Source organism: Lissotriton vulgaris, chromosome 4_1 (assembly GCF_964263255.1).
Source record: "Lissotriton vulgaris chromosome 4_1, aLisVul1.2, whole genome shotgun sequence".
NCBI classification, from domain to species: domain Eukaryota; kingdom Metazoa; phylum Chordata; class Amphibia; order Caudata; family Salamandridae; genus Lissotriton; species Lissotriton vulgaris.
In genome coordinates, this window is record NC_141691.1 from 1,764,150,437 (window position 1) to 1,764,163,856 (window position 13,420).

General features: G+C 51.9%; 1 protein-coding gene across 18 annotated transcripts in view; it reads right to left on the bottom strand.

Annotated features, from left to right (window-relative positions):
* Positions 1–13,420, bottom strand: part of UBR5 (ubiquitin protein ligase E3 component n-recognin 5) — a 2,064,863-nt gene that overhangs the window by 828,256 nt on the left and 1,223,187 nt on the right. The gene's annotated exons all lie outside the window — the stretch shown is intronic.

The following is a 13,420-nucleotide window of genomic DNA, read 5'->3' on the forward strand; positions in this document are numbered from 1 at the left end:
GTGTACCCAGGGCTGCCAGGGGCTGCAGCATGTATTATGCCACCCCTGGCTGGCCTCTTAAATTTGACACAACTGGCTGCATGACAGCTGGGGCAAAGTCGTGTAATCACCCTTTGCTATAGGTGTAGTATACCTATACCTAACCCTAAAATGGACACACAGATTCCTATCAGTCACTCCTATGGCAGGCCTTGACAATCCTGAAGGCAGAGTGCTTGGAATCGTGTGAGATGGTGCTCTGGCATGAGCTGAGCCTGTCTGCAGCTTACGGAATCAAGTCCTAATAGCTGTTCCATGATATCGCATACCATATACTCTTAAGTGCATTATAATCCTCGCGGTTAAATGCTAACTTTGGTATTGCTTTATCAAAACATGTCGAGTAAGGTGTCATACGAATTGGAATACTAACCCCTCGCCAATTCTGGCGACGGGGTTAGCATTCCACCCTTCTAGAGGGACACGACATGTATGTAACTGTGAACCCCGGTTAAAGTTAACTGAAGCCTCAGCTCCACAAAATGGATGCTGCCACCACAGACACGAGTCTGACCCCCTGCAGCTGGGAGTCCTTCCAGCGAGGGGAGCCTGGACAAAGGGTTTCCTGTCAGGGGCGGTGCTAGCACCGTCCCAGACATGGTTTTGTGTATCCTGGGTAGGCAGGGCTTTACAGGAAGGTGACTGCTGAGTGGCACCCCGGTGCTCACTACGCATAGGCCGGTCTGAACCAGTTCCAGGGGCACACCAGCCCCTGGCCTGGGGAAGTCCGGCATGGCTGAGGGGTGTAACCACCCCCCACCTAGTCCCACCCATAGGCAGGACCTAGTCACCGGGTCAGCCCCCTTTTTTAGTATAAAGATGGGAGCGGGCCCCCTGTTAAAATTAGATCATCTTTGGAATCAAGATACCACTTTCTTCGAAAGGACTTCACGATTTCTTCTTCAAGATTCTCCCTTGTGGCTAAGGAGTAGTCACCCTGCATCCGCAGGCACCATCCTAAAGAACACTGCGGTCTGCTGCAAGTCCTTCATCACGAATCCGACGACCCAGCTCGACGAGACCCGGCTTCCCTGGCACCTCTGACCTCTACTCACCTCTACAGCCCAGCTGAGAACCGTGAGTGCGACGAGACCTCAAGGGACCGACGATCGCCAAGACTGCACGACATCTTTACTGCAAGCCCACCGTGTCCTCCACTGGTGAGTGCTTTGGGGTCCGAGAAGCCCCGACCCTGCGCAGCTCCAGCACCCAAGATCAGCCCCCCTGCATCTCCACGATCTGCGTGGGGCCCTTCTGCTGTTTGCTGTGCACCGCGTTGTTTGGCTACTAGCCGGCTGGCTTGTGGCCCTCTGAACGACGCCCAACGACTTCACGACTGCTGGTCTGGTTGCTCCAGGCTGGCCCTTGCTTCCTTGTTCAAGAGAGGCACCCCGGACCCTCCTGGTCCACTCCAGACGCCATTTTAGGTCCACCGCGTGGGCTTGAATTTGCCAAGGTTTTGTTGCCCAATCCTGGGTCCAGCGACGCCGACAGCTTCTAACTTCGTGGGACAGCTCGATCCTCCATCCTGGTCGCCGACAACGCCTCCTGGTCCGCGAGATCTTCGAGCTACAGCGTCACCCACTCACCTTGTCGAGGTGGCTACCATCCGGTGCCCTCCTGGTGCCCACTGACTACTGGCTAGTAGTCTCGAACTTGGTCCCCTCTGCTTTCAGGTGTCATCTATCTTCAAGATCCAGGCTTGGATCCGACTGAACTTTCTTCACTGGTCACCGGCCAGCATCTTTTCTTCCGGCTCCTGGTCCGTCTACGAGGATTCCCGACGTCTTTTCAGACCTATGCAGCTGCAGCCCCTGGGCTAGGTAACTTCGGCATTTCGGTGCCCCAGCATAGCCTCACTATCCAAGGGTCAGAATCTACTTTCGTTTTCTCCCTACCAGGTCGGGTTCGCCCGAGAACACTAACTTTCTAATTCCTAGCTACCATAGACTTTTGTCCCGCATCTCGCGTGAGAGTGCACACACTGCACCCGAGTCCCCTAGGCCTCCTAGAAGTAATCTAACGATTCCCTAGTCAAGTCCTAGCGATTCCAAAAGCTATTAGTACTGTACTTACCTGCTAGGAATTTCGCATTCCACTTTCAGAGTATATGGTTTTCCGTGCCCCTCGGGCATTTGTATATACTGTGCTAACTTAAGTATTTTTGTAAGAGTTTTGGTTTGTGCTTAGTACCCTGTCCTCATAAAGAGTACAGGGCTGTTGTGATCTTTAAATAAAGAACTGTTTATTTTCATAACACTTGTGTGGTGTCCTTTCACTGGGTATTCAAGGGGTATATGTGTGGTAAACAGCTGGCTTAACACGCCCTCTCGAGTCTTTAGCCTTAGACTGCTCGTATCCATGCTACTAGGATAGCTGGTCTATAAGGTTGACTTACAACCAATCATCAATAAGGGTTGCTGGACTGATACATAGTGGGCACTAGAATAGTGACCACTGCATATCAGGCCACCTTCTCACAGGCGTGGCATAGTTCTTCCGGGCTTGAGGGGAGGTGGGGGATCACCGGCTGCCGGTCACCTGACCTGGGCTTTAAATTCCATGCAACGCACTACGCGCAGCAGGCGAGCCGGCGGCGCGTCAAAAGCAAGCCCGTCTGCGCCTCGCCGGGACCAGGGGCCATGACCCCCGGTAGATTTCATAAAAATATCCTCACCTATAATGCCCAGACATTACATGAGAGGAGTTTACAGGTCTTAAAGAACAAGTTACTTACCTTCGGTAACGATATATCTGTAAGAAACATTAGTTAGTGTTAGATTCCTTACCTTAGAATATCCCCAGGCGTCAGTCTGGATCCGGAAACTTTTGCGTAGCAGTACCCCTGTGCGTCGGTAGGTGTCGTCTGCAGGCGTCCCCTGCGGCTCCGCGTCCGTCGTCGGCGTCGTGCGCCGTGATGACGTCGCTGGAGTATATAGACGCCGCCTCTGCGCGCTGACGTCAGTTCTTTGTACACAGCTTTTCCGCGCCAGAAAACGCAGAGCCATGTGAGAACCAACACTGGTGCCATTTGAAACTAGGGCCCTGAAAGGGATGTCCTTAACCCTAGGTATCAGTTCGCAGAACGGGGAGGATGGGTGGGGTGGGGATCGGTAAGGAATCTAACACCAACTAATGTTTCTTACAGATATATCGTTACCGAAGGTAAGTAACTTGTTCATCTGAAAGAAACACGTTAGTGTTAGATTCCTTACCTTAGAATAGATACCCCAGCAATACCAACCCCGGTGGTGGGTCTGCGAACCAATACATTCCTACACCAGAAAGTCCTGGAGGACAGAACGGCCAAAGAAGCCATCCCTCCGGACTTGACTGTCCAGGCAGTAGTGCCTCGCAAAGGTGTGCAGCGAGGCCCACGTAGCCGCCTGGCAAATGTCCTGCAAAGGGACTCCCCGGCCCAGGGCAGTAGTAGCCGCCGTGGCCCGAGTGGAATGGGCCCTCAGCCCAACAGGAGGCTCCTTCCGAGCCAAAGAGTAGCACGCTTTGATGCACAGAACGACCCACCGAGAGATGGTCCGTTTATGTACCGCCCGTCCCTTCTTCGCACCCACGTAGCCAACAAACAGTTGGTCATCCACCCGGAACTGGCGTGTGCGATCCACATAAAATGAAAGCGCACGTTTTGGGTCCAGACGATGGAGCCGCTCTTCATCCTTTGAAGGATGCGGAGGCGGGAAGAAGGAGGGGAGGGTGATGGACTGCCCGATGTGAAAAGCAGAAACTACTTTGGGCAGGAAAGAAGGTTTAGTCCTGAGAACCACCTTGTCAGGATGAATGGACAGGAAAGGAGGTTGGACAGAAAGAGCCTGGAGCTCACTCACTCTCCTGGCAGAGGTGATGGCAACCAGGAAAGCCGTCTTTAAAGTCAGGAGACGGAGAGGACAAGAATGAAGGGGCTCAAAGGGAGCACACATCAAAAAGGTTAGCACCAGGTTCAAGTCCCACTGAGGCATCACAAACGGAACAGGTGGATACATGTGTGTGATGCCCTTCAAGAATCTCGTTACAATTGGGGACTTGAACAAAGAAGGCTGATCAGGAAGCCTTAGAAAGGCTGAAAGGGCCGAAAGGTAGCCCTTGATAGTGCCCAGAGCAGAGCCCTGCTGGACAAGAGAGAGAAGAAACAGAAGAACCTCGGAAAGAGGGGCAGAAAGAGGATCCACAGCCTTTGCTGTGCACCATGCCACAAATCTGTTCCACCGACAGGCGTATACCGACTTTGTGGAGGGACGCCTGGCTGCCAGAATTACGTCACAGACTTCAGGAGGCAAGTCAAATGGCCTCAACTGCCGCCGCTCAATCTCCAAGCATGGAGGTGGAGACTGGACAGGTTCGGGTGGAGGACCGTCCCCTGCTGCTGCGACAGAAGGTCCTCCTGAAGGGGCAGGCGGATCGGGAGACCGACTGACATGCTGAGTAGCTCGGGATACCAGTACCTTCGAGCCCAGTCCGGAGCCACAAGGATAACTTGGGCCCGGTCGCGCCTGATCTTCTTCAGCACTCTGGGCAGAAGTGGTATAGGCGGAAAGGCGTATAACAGACCGCAACTCCACTCGCGCCGAAAGGCGTCGCCGTGCGAGTGCCGTCTTGGAAACTCCAACGCGCAGAACTGATGACATAGCGCGTTCTCTTCTGTGGCGAATAGATCTAACCAAGGCTCTCCCCATTGCAAAGATGCCTTGCGCCACGTCCGAGTTCAGACGCCATTCGTGATCCATCGAGCACCGACGGCTGAGTTCGTCCGCCCTGGCGTTCAGAGAACCTGCCAAGTGTTGAACCGTCAGAGTCACGCCCTGACGTTCCAGCCATTGCCAGAGGCGCAGAGCCTCCTGGCAAAGGGTCCACGACCCCACCCCGCCTTGTTTGTTGCAGTACCACATGGCGGTGGTGTTGTCCGTGAACACCTGCACCACACTCCCGTTGACAAAGGGGAGGAATGCCTTCAGTGCTAGACGAATCGCCCGTAGCTCCAACAGGTTGATATGGAGCCGGGACTCCGCCGTAGACCAGATGCCTCTGATCTCTGCCTCTCCCAAGTGGCCACCCCAGCCCAGGAGGGGCGCGTCCGTCACGACAACGTGCTCTGGTTGGGGAAGGGAGAGGGATCTGCCTCTGACCCAATCGCGGTCCGTAAGCCACCACTGCAGTTGTCTCGCAGTGCCCTCCGAGATCAAGACGTGGTCGGACAAGTTGCCCTGATGCTGGGCCCACTGAAACTTCAGGTCCCACTGCAGAGCCCGCATCCGCCACCGGGCGTGATGCACCAGAAGGATGCAGGAATCCATCGGTCCCAGCAGCCGCAGCGTCAACCTGACCGAAACCCGGGATAGCGGCTGAAAGATGTGGATCAAAGCCTGTATTTCCCGGACCCGCCGTTCCGGAGGATAAACCCGAAACTGCGCCGAGTCCAGAACCGCTCCGATGAAAAGGAGCTTTTGAGAGGGACACAGGTGTGATTTCGGCACATTGATGGAGAACCCCAGGTCGTGCAAGAGGTCTGCCGTCATCTGAAGGTGGTGGACGACTGTCTGGGGCGAGCCCGCCTTCAACAACCAGTCGTCTAGGTAGGGGAAGACCAAAACTCCTAACCTGCGCAGATGAGCTGCGACCACCGCCATCACCTTTGTGAACACCCGTGGGGCGCTGGTAAGGCCGAAGGGGAGCACGACAAACTGAAAATGCTCCTGGCCTACCGTGAACCGCAGGTAACGCCTGTGGGCCGGCAGGACGGGGATGTGAAAATACGCATCCTGCAAGTCCAACGCTACCATCCAGTCTTTCGGGTCTAGAGCAGCCAAGACCTGAGCTAGTGTCAACATCTTGAACTTCTCCTTCCGGAGGAAGCCGTTGACGTTCCGTAGATCCAAGATAGGACGTAGGCCCCCCTTGTCCTTCTTGGGCACCAGAAAGTAGTGGGAATAGCAACCACGCCCTACTTCTGGCCCAGGAACGCGCTCGATGGCCCCCTTGGCCAAGAGGGCCGTAACTTCCTCCTGCAGAAGTGTCAAGTGGTCCCCCGACACACGGTGGTTCTGCGGTGGCATGGCTGGAGGAGTGGTCTCGAAGGGGAGGGAGTAGCCCCTTCGGACGAGTTGCAGCACCCACCTGTCCGATGTAATCGTGCGCCAGTGAGCGTGGTGATGGCGAACCCTGCCACCCACTGGCGTCACATGGGGCCGAAAGCACGGACACGGACTAGGAGGACTTGGAGGCAGATGCTGCGGGGGAGGTGTGGCCTGACCCCGCCGTTGACCCCGACCGCCGCCACGGCGGTTTCAATGGCCGCCACCGCGTTGCATGGATTGTTGCGGCGCGTGGCTGGCAGCACGTGTGGGGACGCCCCTTCCTTGGCCACGAAAGGAGCGAAACGAACCCGTTTGCTGGCGCTGGGTCGAGAGACCCAAGGACTTGGCCGTGACCCTGGAGTCCTTGAAGCGTTCCAGCGCGTGGTCCGCCTTGTCGCCAAACAGGCGACAGCCATCGAATGGCATGTCCATCAAGGCATTCTGGACATCTGCCGAGAAGTTGGCGGATCTCAGCCAGGCGTGGCGACAAATCGCCACCGTCGTGGACATCGCTCTGCCTAGCGAGTCGGTCGTATCAAGACCACACCGTATAGAGTATTTAGCTGCATCTCGGCCCTCAGCCACAGCTTTACCGAGTTTTGCCCTCACCTCCATGGGGCATTCTGGCAGCAGGTCCGCGACCGTATCCCACACAGAGTGGGTGTAGCGGCCTAAAAGGTAAGCGGTGTTGCAAGACCGCAGTCCCAAACTCAGGGACGAGAAGACCTTCTTGCCATATTGGTCATACCTCTTAGATTCCCGGTCGGGTGGAGCCGACGGGAATGCGGTCTGGGAGGGGTGGGGTGGGTGGACAGGAACTTGGGGTCGTCCGGACAAGGACGGTGGCGTCTGGCCACGTTCCGATCAACAGGCGAACCTGAAGCGGGCCTGGACCACGTGCCCAACAGAACGTCTGACAAGGCTTCGTTAAACGGCAGCAGTGGCTCCTGTGGGCATGACTGCGGTTTGAAGACCTCAGTGAGGATGTTAGGCCTCACGGCCGCGACGGGGAGCTCAAGGTGTAAGGCCTTGGCAGCCCTCATCAGCACTACTGAATATGCTGCTCCCTCCTCCGACGCCACGGAAGGAGGAGAGACAAAGCCAGGGTTAGGAGAGTCGTCCAGACCACTGGCATCCCCCAAATCACCTGTCCAGTCCGGGTCATACTGGCACTCACGTGACAGAGGATCCTCAGACCCCTCCCAACCTTCCCCGTACTCTTCATCATCTCCATATTCGGAGTCAACGATGTGGACCGGCTCCTCGGGGTTCACAGGCCCCATCGGCGTCGAGCCCGACGTCGGTCCGACTCCGCGTCCGGATTCGGGGAGGGCATGGGGACGGCGCCGCCCGGAGCCGGCGCCGGCGCTCCGGCGCCGGCCGAAGCCGGCACAAGAGAACCGGCGCCGCGCGGGGACGGCGTCGGGGGTAACCCCGATGGGAGCGGCGCCGGACCGGCCGGCAGGCCAGCCGGCGTCGACCCCGAAGGCCCTTGCGGCGCCGGGGTCGGAGCCGTCGGTGGCACCGGGGCCGGAGCACCCGATGGCGTCGAGCCAGGGACAACCGACCCGCTAGGGCCCCCAGACGGTAGCACTGGGCCCGAAGGCGCCGTAGGCCACGTTGGAGAACTGAGCGCCCTCATGGCCATGAGGAACGCCTCAATCTCCTCAGGCGTCGCACCTTGCCCAGGGACCAGAGGGTATGGGGCAGGCCGCGCCGGCGACTCTCGCTGAGCCGCGGGGTTGGGGTCACCCGAACCCCCGGCCGCGTCGCACGAGCGTCGGGGGGAGTCGGGGGTACGATGACGACGCCCTGACTTCTTGTGTTTCTTACCCGAAGAGCCCGACGAATGGTGACGACTTCCGGAGCGCTCGGCGCGGCTCCGCGACCGCTCCCTCGAACGCTCCCTGGACCTCCGGCCGGACCGGGACCGCTCCCGACGCGGGGCCGACACCCGGAGCTCAAGTAGCTTGCGGGACCGCTCCCGCCTAGCCTTGTTAGTGAGAGCCCGGCAGTCGACGCAGGCGTCCACGTCGTGGTCGGGGCCCAGGCACCGGAGACCGAGTCGGTGATGGTCCGTGACCGACATCGTGCGGTCACAACCGTCACAATTCTTGAAACCGGGCATCCTGCCAGGCACCAAAAAGAGATAGAAGTTAAACAAAGGTTGTCAAAAGACCGGAGTACTGCTCTTCGGATCTGCGCTTACTGGCGCGGAAAAAATAAGAACTGACGTCAGCGCGCGGAGGCGGCGTCTATATACTCCAGCGACGTCATCACGGCGCACGACGCCGACGACGGACGCGGAGCCGCAGGGGACGCCTGCAGACGACGCCTACCGATGCGCAGGGGTACTGCTACGCAAAAGTTTCCGGATCCAGACTGACGCCTGGGGATATTCTAAGGTAAGGAATCTAACACTAACGTGTTTCTTTCAGATTGCCTACATTCGTTGTCCCTCGCTAACAGTCCCTCCAGTTGTCCCCACTGTAATTTTAAGCTACAACCTTACAGCATGGATGCACAGGAGACCAGTCCCCCACTGAAATTTTTCCTTTTAAATATTCGCTTTTTTCCGAAACACGCAGTTGAACTGACACTCATTATCGTTGCTATTAAACCCGATGTGTTATTTCTGAATGAGACCTGTATTCAGGATGAAGCTGATCCAGCAATCACTCAGATCATGCAGCCAGGGTATTTAATACACAGAATGGACCCTAAGACTAGAAGAGGTGGAGGTCTAGCTATAATTTTTAAAGTTTACTTTTGTTGCCGGTCCTCTCCTGCCGAGATACCGGATTGTGAATTCACATGCAACATCTATATACAAAAAACATTTTCTCTTCTCTGTCCTACTACTATTGGAGAGACTGTCTAGCTGGGGTAAGATCTTGTTTTATCCCTCAGTTTTGGCTATTATTCAGGTCCTATATAGGGCCGGGAGTCTGTTTTTAACATTTATACTCCATGGGGGAATTAATCCTATCCACTGTTCGTTCCCATGAGCGGGAATCCGAAGAGCATAAAGTCCTCCGAACCACTATTTGTTGCCAACGCATTTCGACCTTCTTGTTGTTGGACCAGTAGAAGTTTTCATATGCGGTCTTCGTCAGGGCTGTAAGTTTTTGGGGTAGGACATCATACTACACCTGAAAGATGTAATAGTTTATTTCAATATGTGTATTTTGGTGTACTACGGAGCTTTAGTCTACTTAATACATTTGTCTCTATGTTTTCACGTACCGTCCATTGTGGGCAGTTCTGTCACCTCTGTTCTGGATCTTTCTGCTGTATTTTTCTTGTTTCTTTCTTAGTTATGGGAAGCAATACCATTTCCTGTGGGGGTATTAGTGGAAAAATAGCGTTCGTGCGAGCCCTCTCTATTCTTGATCATTATCAAAATGTCCCGTGGTGTTCAGGTTAGTTTGAACTTTTTAGTGGTGGTATGGGGCGGAAAGTTCCTTCCCTTAATTAGTAATTGTGCTGGTGGTGGACCACTGCTTCACTGTGTGCTGGATTCATTTTAATTTCAGCATCGGAGAAATGGAAAAGTTCCTTAAACTGACATTAATGTCCCCTCTCTTGACACGCTTAGCTGTTTACTTATGCCCTGTATCATGTAGTTTCTCCGTGGCTTAAAGTGCTTGGCGGGGTCCCCATACCTTCAGTTCATTCCACGCATCGCCGTTTTTTCAATCCGCGTTTCTTTCCGGAAGTCCGAGCGTCTATGGAAACAGCTCTCTTCCCGGTTAAGTTAACCGCGCTAGTGAGCCGCTTTTTAATTGGATTGCAGATGCTCCTATCTGTGCAATCGCGTCTTGTATTGCTCAACGGTTTGCGATGTGAGGTGGTACGTTCCTTGCTATTGGACAGTGGTCGTTAGTTGCTAAGCGACTCTTCAGTGTTTACATGCGTCCATAAGGAAGCGATTTTCTTTATATCACTTGCGGCTTTCTTTACAAGAAATTGAAAGATTGACAACTTTATTTGCTGGCATGTATGGAGTACCACGGGCTTTTTCTTTTCTTATTTATTTATTTGGCGATCAATTGCACTGTTTGTTTTGTGCATTGGTTTACGTGGCTTGCTATTGGCTGGTGGTCCTTCATTGCTAAGCGACTTCTCACTGTTTACATACGTCCTTAGGGAAACTATTATCCTTATGGCACTTACGACTTTCTTTTCCATGAATTGAAAAGATGGCAGCTTTATTCGCTGACATATATGGAGAGACACTGGTTTTTTTTTGGTAGTCGAATGCAGTGTTTGTTACATGTGGGTTGAAAGGAGGGGACATAGAAATGTTTTTGCCTCATGCCTGGCCCTCCTTAACGGACTGGCTCGCTTCACTGAATTCTGTTAATCTATAGTTAGGTAGCTCGGATATTTCATTCAGTCCATTTTCCATTGTACCCAGGAACATGATGGTTTTAGCTTCTATTCTTGAAAGGGTATTTTCAATGTTCTTCCCCTTGATGTGTTTTAGCACTGTCCATTTGAAGTCATCGGGTCCGTGACCTTTTTCCAAGCAGTGTGACACCATCGGTGCATTGGGTGTTTTACACCTAATCCTTGATCGATGTTGCGATATGCATGTTTTTACTGGTTGACTGGTTTTCCCCAGTATGCATCTGTTCTTGGCATGTAGGGCTGCAGAACCACACACTATAGCTTTAGATCACCATCTGGTGGTGGGCCCGGATGATTACACTTTGTTGTTGTCTTGGAAGAGTCTTTGTCTGTTGGGTGACTCCTCCCTCAGATCGTAGTGCGCATGGGCGTCGACTCCATCTCCAGATTGTTTTCGCCAGTGAGCAAATGATGGAGTTTGTATGAATACAGGTAATGATGTCCATGTGTTCTGTATCTAAAAAAGATAATACTGGAAACAGATGCAGGTAGCCCGGGAGGCGGGTGGGCTTGTGGGGTTCTGCAGCCCTACATGCCAAGAACAGATGCACACTGGTAAGTAGCATTTTCAGCTCGAGGCATATGGGCTGCAGACCACACACTATAGCATAGATTACACAGCAGTCTCTCCCTTAGCGGCGACCACCTGTATCTCTTGCCGCACTTTGAAATAATGTTTTGAGTACAGCCTAGCCCACACTTGCTTGTTGTTTTGCTTGCACATCTACACAGTAGTGTTTTGTAAATGTATGCAGAGTAGACCATGTAGCTGCTTTACAGATGTCATCTAATGGTATGTTTCCTAGAAATGCCATAGATACTCCTAATTTGCGGGTAGTATGAGCTCTAGGAGGAATGGATAGAGTGCGTTTTGCCTTTTGGTAACACATTTGTATGCACTTATCCATCTTGCAATGCCCGATTTAGAAATAGGATTGCCTTTATGTGGAGGTGAAAAGGACACAAACAGTTGTTTAGTTTTACGAAATTGTTTTGTCCCATCAATGCAGTATAGAAGAGCTCTTTTTACATCTAATGTATGTAGAGCTCTTTCTGCAACCATTTGCGGTTGGGGAAAAACACTGGCAACTCAATAGATTGGTTGAGGTGAAATGGTGAAATGACCTTTGGTAGAAACTTTGGATTTGTCTTAAGAACCAGTTTATTGTGAGGAAGTTGTATAAATGGTTCTTGAAGTGTTAATGCCTGAATCTCACTTACCCTCCTCAGTGAGGTAATTGCTACTAGAAAGGCCACTTTCCATGTAAGGAACTGTAATTCACACTTATGTAATGGTTCAAAAGGTGGACCCACAAGTCTGGTGAGATTAATATTTAAATTCCATACTGGAGAAGGTGGAATTCTGGGAGGAATTATTCTCTTAAATCCTTCCATAAACGCTTTGATTGCAGGTACTCTAAACAATGACAAATGTTGTCTGTTTTGGAGATATGCTGCTACAGCAGCAAGATGTAACCTGATTGAAGAGTATGCTAAATTAGATATTTGCAGATGTAATACATAGCAAATGATGTTCTGTATGGAAACATCTAGTGAGTTGATGTTTTTATTTGTGCAATACACCACAAACCTCTTCCACTTAGCTGCATAGCATGCTCTAGTGGTAAGACGTCTTGCTTCTTTAATTACATTCATGCAATCAGTGGGTAAATTTAGATATCCGAATTCTAAGACCTAAGGAGCCAGATCGCTAGATTGAACTGCAATGGGTCTGGATGCATTATCTCTCCATGGTTCTGTGTTAATAGAGGTGGTGAGATTTTTAATTTGTGATGTGGTACTACTGAGAGATCTAGCAGTGTGGTGTACCACGGTTGCCTTGCCCACATTGGTGCTATGAGAATCAATGTGAGAGAATGTTGCTGCAGCTTGCGTACCACTAATGGAATTAGTGGGAGAGGTGGAAAAGCATACGCAAATTTGTTCGACCAGTTCAACCATACCGCATTGCCTTTGGATAATGGGTGTGGGTATCTTGCGGCGAAGGTTGGGTATTTTGAGCTTTGATGTGTTGCAAACAGATCTATGTCTGGTTGACCCCACATTTGAAAGAATGTCAGAAGAACTTGAGGATGAAGTTCCCATTTGTGTATCTGTTGTCTTTACGGACTTAACAGATCTGTCACTTGATTGTGAACTCCTGGTAGATGTTCTGCTAGCAGGTAAATGTTTTGAGGAATAGCCCACCTCCATATGCTCTGCGCCAGCTGGGAGAGTTGTAGGGAGTGTGTTCCTCCTTGCTTTTGAATGTAGTACATTGCTGTCATATTTTTCGTCCGGATTAGTAAAGCTTTGTTTTGACAGGTAATGGTGAAACGATTTTAGAGCAAGAAAAATCGCTAGTAACTCCAGATGATTTATGTGGAGTGTTTTTGTTTCATTGTCCATATACCTTGTACTGTGCGTTTCTGTAAATGCGCTCCCCATCCTGTGAGAGATGCGTCTGTAGTTAGTATTATTTGTGGAACAGGCTCTATAAACGGCCGGACCTTGGAAAGGTTTTTAGTGTTCCACCATTGCAGAGAGAGAAATGTCCGGTCGTCTACCACCACCAGATCTGTTATTTGTTGCTGAGCCTGATTCCATTGCTTTGCTAAGCATTCTTGTATGGGGCACATTTGTAGTCGTGCGTATTGTACTATGAAAATGCAAGATGCCATCATTCTTATTAGTTGCATGAACACTCAAGCTTGTAGTTAGTGTTGTGGCTGGAATTTCTTGATGAGATTGTGCATATTTTGAATTCTTGTCGAATTGGGATATACTATTGCTTTGGAAGTATCTATTGTGGCACCTAGATACTGTTGAGAGAGGGACGGTTGGAGATGTGACTTCTTTTGATTTACTGTAAACCCTAATTT